This window comes from Passer domesticus, chromosome 4 (genome assembly GCF_036417665.1).
Source record: "Passer domesticus isolate bPasDom1 chromosome 4, bPasDom1.hap1, whole genome shotgun sequence".
Lineage (NCBI taxonomy): Eukaryota > Metazoa > Chordata > Aves > Passeriformes > Passeridae > Passer > Passer domesticus.
In genome coordinates, this window is record NC_087477.1 from 78,799,862 (window position 1) to 78,819,786 (window position 19,925).

Here is a 19,925-nt window from a genome sequence, read left to right on the forward strand (position 1 = left end):
ATAAATACAGAAGCACCTAGACAAAAAAATCAGCAGGAGATTTTCTTGAGAAAGGCATAGTGAATTAAAAGAACTGACACTTTTACACCAAAAGTATACTTATCTCATAGGAAGGGGACATCAGGAGGGGTGGCAGAGTCACCTGGGCTGGGCACAGGTGGAGGGGAAGGAGGCAATGGCAAAGGTTGACACAGCTGAGCCCAAGAATATTTTTTACCAGGCTTGGAGCCAGAGGTGGTTTTAACACTTTGTTATTTTAATGAAAATGAACCACCTGCAGCTGAGCCCTGCCTGAGAGGCAGATGAACCTCTGGCATCTGGGTTAGGAAGCTTTGGTCTTCCTGGGAAGAAATTCACCAGCTGTGCAGGTTACCAACCTTCATCCTTGGAGCTGTTAGGGCTGGCTCTGATTTTGAAGCCCCTGTAGAACAGAAATTCCCCTGAATTCCCCTGCAGAGACACTGATGTGGCCCAGCTCTGGTTCAGCTCACACAAAGTTAAGCCCACTTTGTACTTTTCTAACAAAACATCAAAGTTCCAGATAGTTCAGGAAAGGCTGACATTGCCAAGTGTAAGAGAAAATTTTGTCCCTAAGGACCAAAAATTTGTCATGGACAGTGCAGCAAGAGTATGAAAATGTTCCTGCCTGCTTTCCCTTGTACTGTGGATGCTCCTACCTGGATGCTTGCTCTCTCCTTGCAGAACAGTGGTAGTAGCCTGGTGAACTGCCCTTCAGCTGCCATCCACTCTGCTCTGAGCCAAGCACCTCCTGGAAAATCATGCCCTGACTTGGTAAGTTTATTCATGGATCAATGTCTTTAGGGGCTGATTCCCTTTGGGAATCCTTGCACCACCTCTTCTGCACCTGGACACCCACTTTGAGAAGAAGAAGAAAGCTGGGTGGGAAGGGAGGTGGAAAGGAGTTTTGCTGACTGAATTATTTTCTTTCACTCTGAAGCTCTGGAGCTTTTGAAAATTTTCATGAGAGTAATTCTTTACACAACTTTATCTGATACTCTCTCCACTTGTATATTTTGCTGCCTCTGTTTTCCCTAAGATTTTCTTGTATTTCCATTCCCTTAGCCCCTTTTTATTTTCTCTCAAGGCTCTGCCATGTGCATTCTTCCTGCTGACATGGTAAGTTTTTCCTTCTTCACTGAGAAATGACTCATTTATTACAGTGGGGGTCCCAGCTCTTCCCCAACTGTGTACAGATGCCCTTTGAATGAGCTTCATGAATAATAATCCAAAAATAACCCAGTGATGTGATTTGACTTGGGCTCTTGGAAACCTGTAAATCATCTCAAGCACCATTGGTTAAAAGGGTTCACCGTGGAGATGAGCAGGTATGTGCCAAGCCAGAAACAGGCTCTGTGCAACCTGTTTACAAGACTTTTAAACCCAGGCAAGTGGGGAAATCAGGTCATTTTGGGGACATGTGGAGGCTTGGGCAAGGCCCCTGTCACTCTGAGACATCCATATCAGTGCTGGGGAGGTGTCAGAGTCCAGAAGGCTGGTGCCCAGCAGGCATGGCAGAGCCACAGGAGGAGGGTGGTGGTGGATAGGGAGCTGGCTCAGGCTGCAGACACCTCCCTGCTCAGCCTGGCACAGGGGCAGGGCAGGCCCACAGCAGAGGAGAATGTCTGGAGCTCTCTGGGAGTTTCTGGGGTCCCCGTTGAAGGAAAGAAACTGATGAATCTAACTTCATCTTCTTAGAAGGATTATATTATATTAATTATACTATATAGTATTAATTATACTATATCATATTATACTATATTACACTAAATTATATTATATTACTATACTGAAACTATACTAAAGGATAGAGACAGAAGGCTTAACAAGATAATAATGAAAACTCGTGACTCCTTCCACAGTCCCGACACAGCCTGGCCTCGATTGGTCATTAAGTCAAAACAATTCACATTAAACCAATCAAACATGCACCTGCTGGTAAACAATCTCCAAACCACATCCCAAAGCAGCAAAACACAGGAGAAGCAAATCAGATAATTATTGTTTTCATTTTTCTCTGAAGCTTCTCAGTTTCCCAGGAGAGGAATCCTGGGCAAAGGGATTTTCCAGAGAATATGATGGTGGCAGAGCTCTGCTGCCATAGGAGGGGTGGAGGGCTGGGACTCATGGTCTGTTTTCTGCTCAGGAGGTGGGTGCAGGTGGCTGGGCTGGGCAGCCCCCTGGGGTAACCAAGGCTGTGCTGCCTCTTTGAGATGTTCCACTACAAGCTGGTCTGTGGTTAGCATTAATCCAGTTATAAAGAAGAACTCCAGCACAGTTCTATAAACCATCCTCTGGGCTGACTGACAGAGGCTTCAACCAATAACAACTCCCCTAAAATGCAGGCATTTGACTGGTTCACAGTCTGGGGGGCATAGAGACCAGACCAATGACTGTGTAGCACTGAGAGTTTTTGAATTGCTATAAAAGCTGCTCAGGATCAATAAAACAGGCTGTTGGGCTGATGACCAGCGGGGGTCTGGTGTGTGTTGAGTCTCAGACATACGAGCACCACAGTATCATGTGGTGACATAGATAAGAACTGTGACCAGAACTAATAGAGTAACAGAGATAAGAACGAATAAACATCTGAGTCCGAACAAGAAATACCATCTTGAGATTTAATCTCAGCCTTGGCAGAAAAGAAGCAAAGAATCCATCAAGCTGGATCACAGGGTGCTGAGAGGAAGAGAGAGCCAGCAGTCCTGGCTTTGTGTCCTGTCCATGGCCTTGCTCACACCTCATGGACAGAGGAGTGACAAGGCTCAGCCCATGAAGATGGGGAGATGAAGTGGACAAATATTCTCCCCAGGATCTGCTCTGTGCAGTGCAGTTATGAGCCTTTAAGTGCAGCTCATTTGTAAGCAACACCTCAGTCTCATTGGGCACATTCTCACAGATGTTTTGGGGTTAAATTTTCCTCTTCTTCTGCCCTGCTATTCATCAGTGGCTACAATGAACAAGTCTAATTTTTAAATTCTTTTTTTTTAAATTTGCCTTTCTGATCCTCTCCTTTCAACCACTAAGTTTTTTTATTTCTTTGGTGGTTTTTTTTGTTTGGTTGGTTTTTTTTTTGAGGGAGAGGGCAAATGCTTCTTTTCATGAGTTGTACTTCATGAGACTAGTCAGTTCACAGATCTCTCTTTTTTAGTTGCCATGTCAAGTGTGTAACTTGTATAATTCCAGCAGTATCCTTCAGGCTGGAAGCTCAAGCAGGATATTCCTCTGAATGGGCAGTTTTAGCCCTGTTTGTTTCACCTGTGCCAGTTTTTCAGCTGCTCCTGCATCTGATTTTGAAGGAGCTCTGGTTTGATCTGATTTGATTCTGAACCCTCAGCAGTTACTCCACCACACAGTGGCATCTCATCTTTCTGTCCCCTAGCAGCCCCTCTCTGAAATGCTACATTGGCCTTGCAGGGACTGAGGTAAGAGAAGAAAGAGTTCTCTCTCACAGTTAAAGGGTTTTTTTCTCTCTTTTTTTTTTTTTTTTTTTGGGTGTTTAGTGGCTGTTTGCTCTGCTGGTGAAGAACAGTGTAAATACCAGAGCAACGAGTCCTCTGTAAGAAAGCTGAGGGTGGGCCCCTCCTTGCCCTGGAGCTGTTTGCTGTTGCTTTGGCAGCATCTTTGGGAGCTGAATGTACAGCTGGGCTGGCACTACTGGAGCCTGTTACTGCAAAAATTGGTCTTTTTGGTCCTAAAGTGCTTATTCTCAGGAACTTTACTGGCTGTGTGTGTGAGAAACAGGACAGTAAAAGCTGCTGGGCAAACTAGGCTTTAACCATCATCTCTGCAGATTCAAGGATTACTTATAGTCCTTGCCTTCATGGCCTGGTGAGCACAGCAGAGCTTGATAGGGACCAGATAAATTGTGATGGATATAGCTGTGCAATAACGGGCTGCTGGCATCTCTGCCAGTGTCATAGATCAAATTTGGTTCAGCCTTTCCATGTTTTGACTAAACTGAGATCCTGAAATTGTGTCTGCTAATTGTGACTTAAATGCTTGAACTCAGTGGAAGCTTGGTGGCTGACTGTGATTAATTGTCATATTTTGGTGCCATTGGTGTTATGGACCATAAAGTTTGTTTCAACAAAATGCCAGCGAAAGTTAAATGTATTAAAAGACAGGAATGGTAAAAGGGTCTGGGCAGAACACCAACCTTGGGACTGGCACTTTTTTTTCCTTACTCTGCTGCTGAGTAACTATAATAAATTTCCTAATTTTTTTTTTTCTTCATCTGTACCCGGCTCAGGAAAGGGGCTGTCTCTTCAAGCCCATCTGTGTGGTGCCTGGAGAAATGGGCATGTAAATCCTGCAGTGTTTCTGTGTGTTCCTGGAGTCAAGTCATGGCAATTCACAAGCATGTGTGAAATGTGCTCAGAGCACACAGAGACTGAGGTGGGAGGAAAAACAGCTGAGGAAGGTCATGGGTGAAACTGGGAGCCAAGCAAGATGGGACAGGTCACTGCCTGAAGCACTACTGCAAAAAGAAAGGCACAGGGGGACAATTCTCCTATCAGTTTCTCTGGGTCTGGATTGAAGGCACTTGTGACAGTTTTTCATGTTCAGACTCAGATGTTTATTATTTCTTATGAGTGAAACAGCCTCACAACCATGAGTTCTGCAGCCTTTCATTAGAAGGCACAAAATGGCCAACAATCTCTTGTTACAAGGTCTTTTAAGACTAAACTATCTAATTAAGAACTGACACCTAGATTATTTTCCCTTTTAACCCAATAATTGATCCCTTGAAGTCCACAATGCAGACTTTTCTGCCCAATTAAAAAACATCACCCAAACCCATCAAGAAGAAGGAAGAAGGTGAAGAAGAAGGTAAAGAAGAACAACCAGCCTCCACCCTAAACCCCCCATCTTGCTTCATATTTATTTCTATATTCTAAAATCCCAAACTCCAAGTTTTCCACCCTGTCATATTGCACACTTCTAAACAACTACACACCCATAATACCAGTGCTATCAATCAATTTTGGAAACCTTCTTCACAGCCTGAGGTCAAATGCAGTGTTCTCTTGTGGGTCTGTGCCTTCCAGCACAGAAAGTTTAAAATTCTCAGCATCCAGGATTCCAACACTCTCCCAAGTGTTGAAGTGGTGACCAGTGCTTTCCTTGTGTCTGAAAACATAAGGACACCTGGCAGTGCCATGGTGAGCTCAGTGCAGCCTTTTTTGGGGCCCAGAATCTGCCCATGACCTCTCTGATATCTAATTTGGGGTGCCCAGCCTGACCTGATGGCAGCCAGACAATAATCAGAGCCCATCCCTGCTGGTTCTTGATGTATTAAACTCAAAATCACTTCCTTGGGACCCTGTGTCTCATTCTTTCAAGAGTTTTTCTTTTCTTGGCAGTGAGGCCACCTACTCTAGGGGTTTATTCCCCTGTGCTCTCCTGCAGTTTCCTGCTGTGTCATGGGATGGATCAGGTTAAACACAACCTAAACACACCTTCCATGGTGTCTTTAGGTGGAAAGGGGGCTTAATTGCCTTTTTTTTTAATTAGGAGGAGAACATTTAAAGAACTCATTGATTTTACTAAGTTTTGAGACTGCCTGTGGACTCCAGACCTCTTTAAAGACATCTCTCAGCATAATGCTTTAAAAGAGATTATTTCTAGCTGATATCACTTATTTTGTTTATCTAGTGATAAAAACAACAGGGACCAATATGGGAGATGGCTTGACCCTGGTTAAGGTTCTGTGCTGTGTTTTTTGATTGTGCTGAGCAGGGGATTACAGATACTGACTTTGTACAACTGGGAGCAAGATGGGTCTGCCTGTGGCATGGATTGAGGAGATATTGATTAGAGAAAGATATTGATTAAAGGAGAGACCAGGTGCTGCCTGAGATGCCCAAAATGCCCAAATGAGACAGAAGTTGGAGTTCCCTAGGTCCTGTGTGGTGTGTGCCCACTGCAGGAGGTTCTCTCATGTCCCAGACAGCCCAAGGTACCAATCTGGGTGGTTAAATTCTGCCTTTGTCTCTTCCTCTTTTGTACCCCACATGGAGGGGTCTGCATTTTGCTGCACCTTTAGCAGTCTGGTAAGGGGACAGACCCACCAAAATCTGTGTCCAGTGCTCATGAGATCAGCTTCTGTTTCATCACAGCCAAGTCCTCTCTCCCCTACCAGGGCAGCTTTGAGAGGCTTTCAAGGCACTTGAGACAGGCTCTCTTGCTGTGTGCCCTTTTGAAGAAGGACACAAATTCCTAATTTGAGGGTAATCTCATCCCTTTGGTGCTGAGCAGAAAGCCATTAAGGATGTCAGAGATGTATTTTAGCTGTGGGAAGTCCTTAGCACAAGATCTTTGACAGTTTGATTGCTTAAGCAATTCCTAAAAGTCCCTATATTTCTATTGTTATTGTATCTTTCCTCAGTTATTTTCAAAGAAGATTTTTTAGGAGGAAATTGGCAATTAATTACAATAACAATGATGATGATGATTAGCTGTAATAAGAATAGTCATAGAGCAGAGCTCACCACCCACATATAACGCCACCAAACCTAGATGAATGAAATCACTACAGGAAATATATGAGCATTAAATTCATAAAGCAATTTCCTCCAGTGTTGTTACCACATCTTCTGGTGTGATCTGAGAAAATAGATGTTCACATGGCAGCTGTAAATATTCATCTGCACGAGGACATTTCACTCCCTTGCCTCTGCTATTGGCTTTTCCATTGACAGGAATTTTGTTGTTTTATTCCCCTCCAAGCTGAGTGTGAGAAGGCACCAGGTGCTCAACAGCAAAGTCAGAGATGGCGCTGGCTGAAATTAAATTCACCCCCATTGAATCCTGATGAACGTTCCTTATCTCCAGAGCCACTCCTGCAGAGAAATGTTTTCATAATCTATTTGGCCATTATGAGGGGTAAAAAGGGCTCCTGGGCCTGTTTCATCCTGGAGTAAAGGATGTGGACATGTGCAGTGCCCTGCACGAGGTGCCCCAGATCCTCCTGACTGGCTCTGAGCTCCTGAGTTAATGCAAACAGCATTATGTTCCCTAAAGGAGTTTTATAGTTAGAAAGAGTTATATGGTAATAAGAGTTATATAGATGCAATACACCTGGGGTGTATAAAAATGCTCAAATTGCAACCCTTTCAAAGAAGTTATCATCCTTGGAAGTGGCTATAAATATGTGTGAGCAGGAGCTGAGGGCTGAAAGGGGAAAAAAAAGTCAGCTGAAGTTTTCTATTCCCACTTCCCCTGCCCCTTCCTGTGAAATTCAAAGTTACATCAGACCTATTGAAATAATTCAGAGCCCTGTATGATGGAGCAGTACCATCTTATGGGGAACCATAATCCTGGTAAGAAGCCATAACCATACAAATAACACCCCTCACTCTCAAAATAAATGACCATAAAAAAAAAAAAAAAAGGAAAAGAAAAATCTATAAATGCAGCTCTACACACAACAATATTTCATTTTTCTTTTAAGAAACATGTTGGGAACCCTATGGATGTTGCTTTAATTCATTTTATTATACATCTATTTATTTTCTAACCCTCTGAGGAAAATAAAGTCAAAGAACATGTACCTCTACTTTTATGTTAAAAGAGTTGGTTTCCATTCCACTTCTGCTTTCACTCTGCAATCTGTTCTTTTGAAAAGCAAAGTAGATTAAAATATTTGCTTTATTTGAAATTTTCCTGCTGAGAAATGATTTAAAGGTGACAGCCAAAAAAGATTTTGTTGTAGAATGTAAATTCCTTTTGACAAAAACCTGTTTTCCAGCAGAAACAAACCAATGCATAATCCAGTCACCCTCACTTCACATAGCAGTGGAACCATGCAATCTTTCATATGAAGTTAATTTCAGAGAGAAATTTTCTCAGCTGTTCTGGAAGAATCAACATGGCAAGGCCTTCACAAAAAGCCAAAGTAAGATTTTAATGGAAACCATCAGATAAGCATGAACATTTTCCTCTTTTAATATCCAGGTGCATACAAACCTCACTGATCTGTACAAGCAAGATGGAAAATCTCCCTTCCAAAGGGCACAGTGATGGCAGTTGTGAAAAGAGAGTTATTTTTTCACAGTGTAACTCAAATGAGTAATTGCAACTTAGATTTGAGTAAAAAAAAAATTAAAACAATTAATCATAATGATCTCCCTTTGAGGTGGGTTTTTTATCATCCTTAAAACACATTCAAGGCACATGATGTTGATGAGCTCCCGTGGTGTCTGACTTCCTGATTTTCCTGACGTTTCTTAACCCAGTGACACAAATGATAGATGGTTTCCAAATTCATAGGGACCTGTGGGAGGTGTTTTTACCAAGGAACAAGAGGCAGGGCAGCTGTAGATGTAAAGTGCTTGCAAAACTTGTTGCACGTATATTAATGCTAATTATTATGAATGAATTTTGTACAAACAGCAAAAAAAGATTAAAAAATAGAGCGAGTGATGTTTTTTTTAAGAAGCAAGTCAGTTCCACTTTATTCATGAAGTTAAAGACATGTTTGCCAAGCTGATAGCTTTGAAACACACAAAATCATTTCAGGGGAGCTGTGCTTACACGGCAACAAAGCAAGCAGAATTTGAACTACCTGTTTTTATTGCTGAAATCAAAGTCTCTTTCAACACACTGAGAAGCCTGGCAGGCTGGATGGAAGATGAATGACAGCCATGGGGAGCTGCTCCAGAGTGCTGTTCTTAACATCCCTTTTACCTCTGAACCAGCCAGAGCAATATCCATGAATTAACTGCTCGTGCTGCCACTCAGCAGTAAATCTGGGCTACCATATCCCACTGATTTAGCATAACTACAGTTGCATTTGTGGCACAAAAACCTTGAGTTACAGCATCATTCTTAACCTCGCTCATTGATTTCTAACTATGTCAAGCTGAAAGTGGTTGTCTTGTGAACAGACTAAGAATTGTAGATGTCAAATAGTTTCTGAGATAAAAACTTATTCCCAGCTTAACCAATGAATACATCTCAAGGCTTTTTACCCTGCTGCCTAATCAAGAGGAGCCCAAATAACATTTGTTGAAGGTAAGTCATTTGTGCATCTCTATCCATACTGATCACCTGAGCTTGCTTCTCCTGTAACTCCTGATGAAATTCCTCAAAGGAAAGCCCTTTCAGGCAGGAAACTCAACAACATTTAGACGTATTTTAATATTTCATAGTTAAAATTTAGCCTCTGCTTTGCTTTTGGAAGGAGACAGAGGGCACAGAGCAGGAGAAATGTGTGTGTACTCCTCTGACACACACTGAGCAGTCCTGGTGCTGCAGGAGCACTGAGAGCAGTGTGGGGCTGTGAAATGCTGCTCAAACTGTACAGCTCTCAGCACCCCAGTGTGAGAGCTTCAGTGGGATTTGTCTGGGTCAGAACAAGTTGGATGTCTGTAAGATCAAAGCAGGATTATCCCAGGAAAGGTCCTTGGTATTCCCAAAATTCACCCAACTGTGCTTTCTGAGCCTAAGGGCTTTCACCTGAACTTCACAGGGCTCTTGGTGGGAGATTAAGGAGGGGTTATTTTTTATGGTTTTTGGGAGCAGACCCTTGCTCTCTTTTTGCTGCTTGTAGCCAGCCCACTTCCCTTCTCAGAAGCAGCAGTAATGATGGCTCTGGGGTGGCACTGTCACCTGCTAAAGCTGACACTTGGGGTTTTAGTATTGTAACCTCTCTGGGCACTGAGTGCTTTGTGCATCAGTCAGGAGCACTGTCACAGATCTATCCAGAGCACAAATAAAGCTGCCTGGATGGGGGCAAAGCAAACTGCTCTTACTTGCACTTATGTGTCTTTCTATCTCAGGAGATTAAATTGGTTTGCAGAAGTGCCTTTCAGCACTTTGGAAAAATCCATCCTGCTGGCTCTTACCTGGAGAGTGTTACTGAGGGTTGAGTGGGGCTTGAAGATATAAACTGATGGCAAAGTCTCCTTGCAGTGGCCAAGGCTCAGCACGTCACCCAGTGCTGGTGCTGGCCCTGCTCCAAAGTCCTATGATACAAAGGACAAGAAAGAAAAGATTTCAATTTCACAGAATTGCCAGGTTGGAAGAATCCTTCAAGATCATTGAGTCCAACCCAGCCCCAACATCTCAACTAAACCCTGGCCCCCAGTGCCACATCCAGGCTTTGTTAAACACACCCAGGGATGGTGACTGCACCACCTCCCTGGACACACCATTCCAGAACTTTATCATCCTTTCTGTAAAAAAACTTCTTCCGAATATCCAACCTCTATTTCCCTCGACACAGCTTAACCAAGAGCTTATTTGCTCTTGGTCATGCTCTGCTCTGTCTCAGCAGACTGGGAACTGGAACCTCTCCTGCCAGAAGGTCTCAACAGGAAAGTCATCTGTGCCTTGAGCTTTCTGGACTCAGTTACAGGGCCTCCCTTGAGCCTCTCCTCCCTCCTGCATCTGCTGCCAGGGCTTCCCAGCAGTGTCCCTGCAGCTCCATCCAAGAGGCAGTGATGCCTTGGACAGGCTACCAGAACAGAGGCTGGACAGAGATAGAAATAAAGCAGATATTTCTTGAAAGGCCTTCAAAGGATACACCTTGGACAGTGCAGAGGCTACACCCAAGATGGATCACATTAATGAGTTTTTCAGACAGATGTAAGTTTGGTCTCTTTACATATCAGGGGTTAATTGTCCAATTACAGCTTCAGGTAACAGAGTCACATCCCCCCAGTTTGCTCCCCCCAATTCATTTTTTGTTTGCACTTTTTGTGCCTGAGGCTGAGATGATGACTTTGGTTCCCATCTGGAAAAGAATTTTGTCTGACCAAACTGTGAATAGAACTTGCTAACACTTTGAGTGAAGTTCAGAGTTATGTACTAATACAGTACAGGATCTGAAAAATATAAAAGTTAAAACTGAAGACATCAGCAGGAATGAGGTACCTGGGAGGAAGGAAGACACATCTCTGGATAGGGAAAGCTTCCAAGGGGGAAGGTTGAACTCCTTTCCACTTCCCCACTGCACTTTGAGCTGTGAGGAGGACCCACCTTGCAATAAATTCAACATGGCAAAGAGGCAAAAAGTCCCAGCCTCCCATTTCTCTAATGCAGAGCAAACATAAAGAAAGATGGGCAGGGAAATGTGAAGGGAAAATTCTTGGTTTATGTCTGCTTGTATGCAAGTTTCTTTTTCCTTTTCTAAACTGCACCTGATATATTTTTATTGGGCCAAGATGTAAAACCTGAATTTGATTGCAGCCATGATTTCTGACCCACTAAGTGTTATTGAGAATTATCTCTTGAGGCAGAGTAACTATTTAATGCTGCACATCCCTTGTGTTCAGTCATGAAAGCTGCCTACAGGGTCTAACATTTCTAAATTGAGTGATTATCTATTGGTAATTGCACTCTCTAGACAGACCTGGGGAACAGACATATGGTTAGAAGAATGGCTCCATTTTTTTCTCCTTCCTTTTCTTTGGCTGCTCACTGCTAACAACAGCACTCTGGCTGTTTCCAGGCTCTGAAAAATGTAAAATCTGAAGGAGAAAAAAATATTCACAAACAGCAGCTTCCCCTGGCAGAAATGTTGTTACCCCTGTCACTTCAAGGTGCTTTTGTGCCACACAGCCAAGCTGAGTAGAGTTCACACACCGAGGTCTAAAATCAAACTCAGCTTTTTTTCTTCACTGGCTCGACTAGATTGTGCTCTGTTATCTGGACACGCCTCATTTCCAGTACAAATCTGTGCAGGAGGAAATGTGTATGACTTGATCTTTGCACCTTAACTCTGTTTGCTGAGCCTTGCCTCTTCATCTTGCAAACAGGAGTTAGAGACAGCCTTTACACCCTGAGAAAGTCCCCCAGTGTTTATAATAATTCTCATTTCAGCATGACAGAAATATGGATCTCAGAATGTGAACTAGGGCAGCGTGGCTCCTGTGGTAGCTGCTGGCCACAGTGAAGAGTGGTGGCAAAAGCTGTTGTATGAAAGGGTAAATCTTCAACAATAAATCTTCTAAATATACATGGAAAATTCCAGACAGCTCCTGTAGACTTACCCAAGACTTCAGCTGCAAGAGAATTTGCAACTTCCCTGCTAATTATCAATGCTCAAGTACTTTTCAGTGGCTGTGGTGATTCTACTTTGAGATCTAAATGCTTTCATGGCCTAACTTAATGCATAGAAATCTGGAACTAATATGCATATGGGTCCATGAAATCAGTGTTTAAAGCTTTGTACCCACTGAAGCTGTAATAACCCCACAGCTACAGCTCAAGCAGTATTTTGGGGCATCACCAACCCTGTTCCCTGTGGGTAGGATTATGGCAAGTCCCTTGAAATTTAAGCCACCTTCTGAAGCTGTCACTGGAGTGATGCAGTGAGGGATGAAGGAATGCCAGGAGGTGTGGATGAGGATGTTGCAGTCAGTACTGCAGCAAAGTTTTTCTCCCAGATGCAGTTTGTCTGGAGCTATACAAAGCATCAGAACCTTAATTAAGATCTGTGAACTCCTGGCTGTCCTTGGGGTCTTGGAATGCTGCACACTGCTCTCCAACAAGGAATTTTCAGAAGGAACCAGCAAGGAGCTCTCAGAACTGTGGGCCTGTAAGCCAAAGCTTAGAATTAAACACAGGATTTGATCTGAGACCTTGGAAAAGGCTTCCAAACTTAGGTGCTAGAAGTGAGAGTGTGGATTTATAGTTTAAAGCAGAGACATGTTAAGGAATGTTTAGAGTTTTAGAGTTTAAGATACGGAAAAAAGAAGAGTAGTTAAAAAGGTAAATGAAGAGTTTAGAATGCAGGACTGTAGGTTTGTTTGTCATAACATGATTGCCTAAGGTGAAATATTTAAGGATTGGGTCAAAAACATAAATATCCTTGTTGGCAGTGTTTTATTGGTCAATAAATCCTTAAAAGGTCTTGTAACTGGGGGTCCTGTGACCTTCTGAACCATGCAGTGAGGATGTGAGCCAAACTCACCCTTCCTGTCTTTGTAGAAGATAAGAAAATAAACCTCATCATCTAAAAAGTCAGAGGTCCCCTCTCTAACTCATTCAAAATTCCTTCAAAAATCCCCATATTAGTGCTCTAAAGGGATCTTAACAGAGTGTGAAAATCCACTCTGTGGAACCTCTTTAACTCTCACTGCAGTGGCCTTTCCCTGCCTCTAGATCTTGCAGATCACCTGCCTCCCCCTCCATGACACAATACCTTCCTTTATTTCTCCAAGGTGACCTTTGAGACAGGGAGCTGCTTCCACAGGACCAGTGAAGAGTGGTTGTTTAGTGCTGTACTTTTGAATTCCAGCATGACAGTGTTTGGCATGCAGATGCAAATTAAAGGATGAGAAACAGGTGTTTGGATGGGGAAAAGGCTTTTAATTATGAAGAATATTCTTGCTGACTGGTTGTTCTGTGGTTAAATGGGTCTGTCATCAGGCTCCTGTAAATAAACAACACCCAAACATTCAATATTAATTAGAAATGTTACATAGGCATATGCTAATATTGAAGCACCATGACATGTTCACTGGTTTCACAGCTGGAAATAATGGTGAATTTTTAAGAAACACCATCCCAGCTAGAATTGTTTGTGGGGAAAAAAAAAACAAACCAAAAACAAAACAACAAAACATCACCACCCCCAAAAATCCAAAACAAAACAAAAACCCCAAGTTGGCAAATTTCCATGGATAGAAACTGATCTGTGGGTCAGCAGACAGGTCTTGGTCTGATGACAGAGTGTGCCCTACAAGTGAGCTCTGTGTCCTAAAGGAGCTGTCTCAAGATGTTGGTGCATCTGTCTGTGTCCAAATCCCCTTGGCAGGGGAACAGAGAGCTGTGGAGCTTCTGACAGCACCAGAGATGGCTGTGAGCTGCTGCCCCTGAGCCCTCTGCTCACAGCCATCCCCAGGATCACACCCTGTGCCCCAGAGCATTGTCCAAGCACTCCTGAGCTCTGCCAGGCTGTGCTGTGAGCACTGCCCTGGGGAGCCTGCTCAGTGCCCAGCCACCCTCTGGGGGAAGAACCTTTTCCTGATATCCAACCTGAACCTCCCCTGACTCAGCTTCAGGCCATTCCTTGGTCCTGTCACCACTGAAAAGAGATCAGTGTCCTCACCCTTTGTGCAGAGACTTCTTGGCCTTGAGCTGCCTGGGTCTCCCCTGGGTGTTTCCAACCTTTTTCCTTCTAACTTTTTGGACAGCTCTCATATCTTAGCCTTGAGACATTCTCTGCTATGATGAGAAGGAAATTATCATCTCTGTTTTAAGATCTGTAAGGATTCAAAACCTCTGGTGGAAGAAAGGGGGAAATGTGTGGACATATATCTTTAGAATTAATCCTCCAACTGAAATTCAGCCATGAGTCAAAAACCCCAAAAACATTCTGGGAGCTGAAGTTAGAATCATTAAAAGTGACTAATGGTTTACCTTTTAATCACTCTAACATGGACTTTGTTCCAAAGAGCTCTGCTGAAGTGGCTGCAGCCTGCACAGATGGATGAGGAGCAGAATCAGACAGCAGTGGGTCACACCCATGTGAGCAGAAGCAGCAGTCCCTGAATTATGGGGACTTACAAAAGGACTTGAGTAATCACACAATGGGACTGAGCTAAAGGGTTTCATGGGGAGTGGGAAGGGTTTTCAACCTTCCAGGACTCTCACCAGGGTAAATGGCAGCAACAGCCTGAGTTTTTCCCTAAACAGGAGGTTACTAGAAGGGCAATTATTATGGCAGGCTGATTCCTTGGCCCCTTGCAGAGTGGTCTGCTGAGAGCTGGCGTCTTGTTTTTCCCCTTACAGATGGATTTTCAATCATGTGAACCTGAGGCTCAGATGGCTGAGGGTGGCAGAGCTGGCACAGTTAAATCTGAATTTCTTCTCAGCCAGTGCAACCACAAGGCACAACCCATACAGCATCAGCAGTGAGCCTGAGCAGCCTGGTTTATGTTGTGGCTTGTCCCTGGATTAGGTGGGCTGATGACTTTTTTTTATAGTGTCATCTTAGTGTGTGTTTGACTGCTGTAATCTGGCAGCGTGCACCTGATTCAGCCTCTCTGTCTCTGCCTCTAAAACAAACACTTTTATGCTGTCTGAGACTCCTTCCAATTCCTCCCCACACCACATCATTCTCCTCCCTGGCAGCCTTGCACAAGCTAAGGACTGAGGGGAAGCAAAAACCTATCTAGCAAAGACAAATAAATGAACAGCACACATGAAAGCAGTTTGCCTTGAAACTTAAATTGGTTGCTAACTTTCTTCTGGTTTTGGCAGGGAAAACAGATTATTTCCTGTGCCCCAGCCTTAGGAGCTTGGCTGCTTTTCAGTATCTGACTAGGGCTTCAGTGTTGGGAATTTAATTGTCTTCAGCACCTGCAAAGGCAAAGCTAATAAGTTACTGAAGTTTCAAGGTAAAGTTAGATGCTGTTTGGTTTGTTAATTGAATATTTAGCCTGACTTCCTAAGGAGGCAAAGCTTGCTGGCTGTTTGTATATATCTTGCCATTAATTTTAAACAAAACATTGAGTAGGAATGATAGCCAAGAGGCATAAGAAGTGTCCAGTTAGAGATGAGAACTTTTTCCTAGTCCCCAAAAGACAAGAAAAAAGGCATTGTGAGAGCTTTGAGTGGGCAATCCAGGTGGAATTATAGTGCCTGAGGGTCCAATCCACAAGAGAACCTTTGCATCATGTCTGTTTGCATTTTAAGACTTTTCATGAGCCATTTCAGTTGCAGGCTGAATGATTTTGATCCTTGTCATGGCAAATATATAATGTGAGGGCTGAGGGCTCAGATCATCTTCCTGTTCATTCAATTAAATGAATATTTTTGCCTGCTTTTTTTACATGCATTAGACAATGCAAAAAAATGTATCTTGTGAGACAAAGAGATAGTTATGTAGAAGAATGGCACTAGAACCAATGGCACACCCACCTGCAATTTTTCCTACCTCTTGCAACAAAAAAATCCCCCTAAAATGGTCAATATTGAGCTAAGAAGAAATCAATTCCCACAAGTAATAAATACCAGACACTCAGCCCACCAGGGTCTTTACAGTTTCTTTCTATTCACATTTTTATATGCGAGGTGTTGGGCTGTTCTGCAGGAATCAGGGTGAAAGAGGTGGATGGAATGAGAGTTGATTATAGCTAATTCAAGAGATTTTGAAGAAAAATCCTCACAAGTTGTTCTGAGCAGGGTCACACAAAGTGTAATGGGTTCAGTTGCTTTTATTCTTGTGAGCAGGGTCCTGAATCAACAAAGAATTATGCATGCACCTGGCTTTGCAAGCAGAATAAATTTCCACTGCCTGTGCATTTTAAGCTCATTAGCCTTCAAGGGGACTCTGCCCAGAGCTTTGAGTTAATCTCATGTCACTGAAGATCTTCAGAAATGGGTCTAAGGGTGGCTGCAACAGTGAGCTGTGCTGCAAGTCCCCCTCCTTCAACTCCTTCTGCAGAATTTATGCTACTTTGAGCATCATTAGAGGAGGAGAGGTGCGTGTATCCCTGCTGGCATGGCTGTTAAGTCCATCCACAGTTATCTTTCTCCTTCCAGCAAAGAGATGCCAGTAAAATGCTTCATTGGGAATAGATTCTGGGTCTGTGGTAGGAGATAAAGCAGTAAGAAGGACAGTCATTGAGGTTTTATGGGTCTGAAAAGCAGAAACACGTTCTAAAGAGCTGCTCAAGGTGCTGAACCAGCAAGTTGCCTTGGTCTCTGTGTATGATCCATCCCAGAGTAGTTGGGAGCAATGACTGCAGAGGCACTCAGCAGTAAAAAAATGTTGATACATTGATTTCATGTTCTGTATTGACAGTCCAAGCCTTGCAGGTAGACTAGGCTCAGCCCTGGGGTTTATTTTTCACTCCTCCCAACCCCTGTCAAAAGCCCGTGGGTGACTCTCGAGAGGCAGGAGAGTTTGGTGCCGTTTGCTTCAGGCAGCAAAAATGGAGAAGCAATTCCAGCACAAACTTCAGAAATATCCAGAAATGAACCACAGAAATATCCATTTACACAGAGCTGCTCCGACTGGGTCGTTTTCAGGTGAGGGGAGGCTGATGTGGAATGCTCTGCAGCTCCCAGCACAGAGGAGATGTGAGAGTGAGCTCTCCTTTTCCCTGAGAAGGAGAAATGATCTCACATTTCTCTTTTCTTTGGCTCACCCTCATGTGAGGGTGCAGGCAGCAGAGCTTCCAACCTGTGCCAGGCACTGAGAGAAAGAAGGAAGGGCCTGGGATAAATGAGTCAGTGTGCCTCTCTGCGGACAAATTAAATCAAATAAATATAGGAGGGTGTGATCCAAAACTGACAATTGCCAGTTGTCCTTAAATTACCATCATTTTCTGAAATAAAGCTGGTTTTTGGTAGTTGATGTGATGAGCTTCATGTCCTGTGCTGAATCAGAAGGGCTGGACTGACAGATCATCCACTTTGGAAACACATTTTGCACATACTGATTGAAGTTTGTGGATCCATGAACCTCCCAGTAAAATCTGCTGCAGAAAGTCTTTGGCCTTAATTTCTGCACAGAACAAATTCTGCTTGAGTGTAGATTTAATGAAAAACCTTGAAAGTTCAGGTAGAATCCAGATATGCCTTCTAAATAAATCCACTTATCACGAGCAGACAAGCCACCACTTCTTTTTGATTGTAGCAATTAATAACTCCCACCCTTTGTGAGTTTAGGATTAATGTCAGGATTAGCACCAAACACCAGCTCTCCCCTACAGAGCTCAGAAATTTCAATACTGCATTGTAATTAGGCCGTGTGAGCAGCAGAGGGTAGTATATTACACAGAAAAACTTTCATCTGGATACCAGAAGATTTTTGGGAGGGTTTTACAACAGCAGATTGCTAGGAAGCATTTAAAGTGAGAGCAGGACAGCCCCTCTCTGCTGCAGTCCTGCGTGGAAGGGCTGCAGTGTGCCAGCCTTGGCTGCTGCATTGTTTAAAGATGATTTAAAAGTGATATTTATTGATATTTATTTAAAAGTGATATTTATTTGGGTGCAGAAGGTTTGTCTGTGGTGAAATGCTTCAAACTTCTGCTCTGCACAGAGGCCTGATGCTGGGTTTGAATTTTGATTTCCAGGTGTCCAGGCAAAGTTTTTCCAGGATTGCATCTCACCTGTGTCCCCTTCCCACTGGGGAGAGGCTGGAACGTGCCCTGTACTCTTCTCATACAATTTAATTTGTAGCCCACTCAGAGGTCACCAGGGACACTCAGCCTGGGTCTCCAGGGCTGTAGAGCTCACACAAAAAATCACAGAATCATAAAAGCTGGAAGAGGCCTCTAACATTTGTCACATTCATATTTTCTGGAAAAATCCCTTTGCCCAGGATTTTTCTCCTGGGAAGCTGAGAAGCCTCAGAGAAAAAGGAGAACAATACTATCTCATTTGCTTCTCCTGTGTTTTGCTCCTTTGGAATGTGTTTGGAGATTGTTTACCCACAGGTGATTGTTTCATTGGATTCTGCTGTGAGTTGTTTTCACTCTTTGGCCAATCAGGGCCAAGCTGTGCTGGGACTCTGGACAGTCATTAGTTTTCATTATTACCTTTTTAGCATTCAGTAAGTATCCTTTCTGTATTCTTTAGTATAGTGTAGTATTCTTTAATATACTATAGTATCATAAACTAATAAATTAGCCTTCTGAGAACATGGAGTCAGATTAATTATTCCTTCCTGCCATGGGGGTCCCAGCAAATACAATAAACATTAGCCCAGCACCACAGTGTTCACCACTAGACCATGACCCCAAATTCCACAGTTTAACATCTTTTGAACACTTCCAGGGATGGTGATTCCAACCACTGCTCTGGGCAGCCCGTTCCTGTGCCTGACAGCCCTTTCAGTAGAAGAAATTTTTCTTATATCTAATCTAAACCTCCTCTGGAGCAACCTGGGGGCCATTTCCTGTCATTCTGTCACTTGTTACCTGGAAAACAAACTGCCCCCTGGCTACAGTCTCCTGTCAGGAACTAGCAGAGAGCAATATGGTTCACTTTGAGTCTCTTTTCCTCCAGTTTGTTCAGCTGCTCCTCATCAAACTTGTGCTTCAGACTCTTCACAAGCTTTATTCCCTTCTCTGGACATGAAAACATCCAGTGTAAATGTAGCTTTGAAAAGTCCTGCCCTAAGGGGGTTCTGCAAACATCAGCCTGGGTGTAATCTGGGTTAAATACTGTGAGGATTATCAATGTACCCCCCTCTTCCCTCCTTCCATCCACTGAGATGACTTCTCTGCCTCAGAAGAGCAAACCTGTGCCTTCCCAAGCTGCTCCTGCTTTCCCAAGAGTATTTGAAGAATTGAAGTGGTGTACAAGCCTCCTTGTGCTGCTGTTTCACCTCTGCACCTCTCAAGGCTCAGGATGAGTTGTAGCAGTCTCAGTGAAGAACATCTCACCTTGTCATCTCAGTGCCTCTGGGAAGGAGAGCTCCAAACAGGTCAGGGACCGCAAAATTTCTCTGCCTCTCTTGTGACTCAAGAGAAGGAAAATTTGGTAACTGGTGCTGAGGGAAGCTGCTAGAGAACAACTGTGCCCTTTGAGATAATACACGTATATTTACACACTAATATTTAGAGATATATGTGAGAGTATTACTTCTGCTATTTTTTTTTTCAAGGAAGTCCTTGTATAACAAACACTAAATGGAGTGTAGGCATGAGCACAGAGGATTTTTTAGGCGTGCTGGGAAGGACTGTCATCACCTGCTTTCTCTCTTTCATTGATGCATCACAGTAAATATCCCACTGGGAGACATCCCTAGGCAGGATGGTCTTTCTTGCATCTCCTTTTGTATGAATGAGGACAATGAATGAGCTGTTCTTGACCTTTCTGGAAGACCTGAAGACTAATTTAAAATTTTCAGAAAAAAAAGAGAAAACCTTAGGGATTACCTCTATCCCCCTTACACAGAGACAGCTTGAATATGGACAAAATGGCATTTTGCAACACTG

General features: G+C 43.4%; 1 long non-coding RNA gene across 1 annotated transcript; it reads left to right on the forward strand.

The window, feature by feature from the left end:
- Positions 1 to 355: 355 nt before the first annotated feature.
- On the forward strand, positions 356 to 1,339 carry LOC135300127 (uncharacterized). Its single transcript, XR_010362009.1, has 3 exons — positions 356 to 792; positions 1,106 to 1,137; positions 1,262 to 1,339. It is a non-coding gene; the product is annotated as an uncharacterized LOC135300127 (long non-coding RNA).
- The last annotated feature ends 18,586 nt before the right edge of the window (positions 1,340 to 19,925 follow it).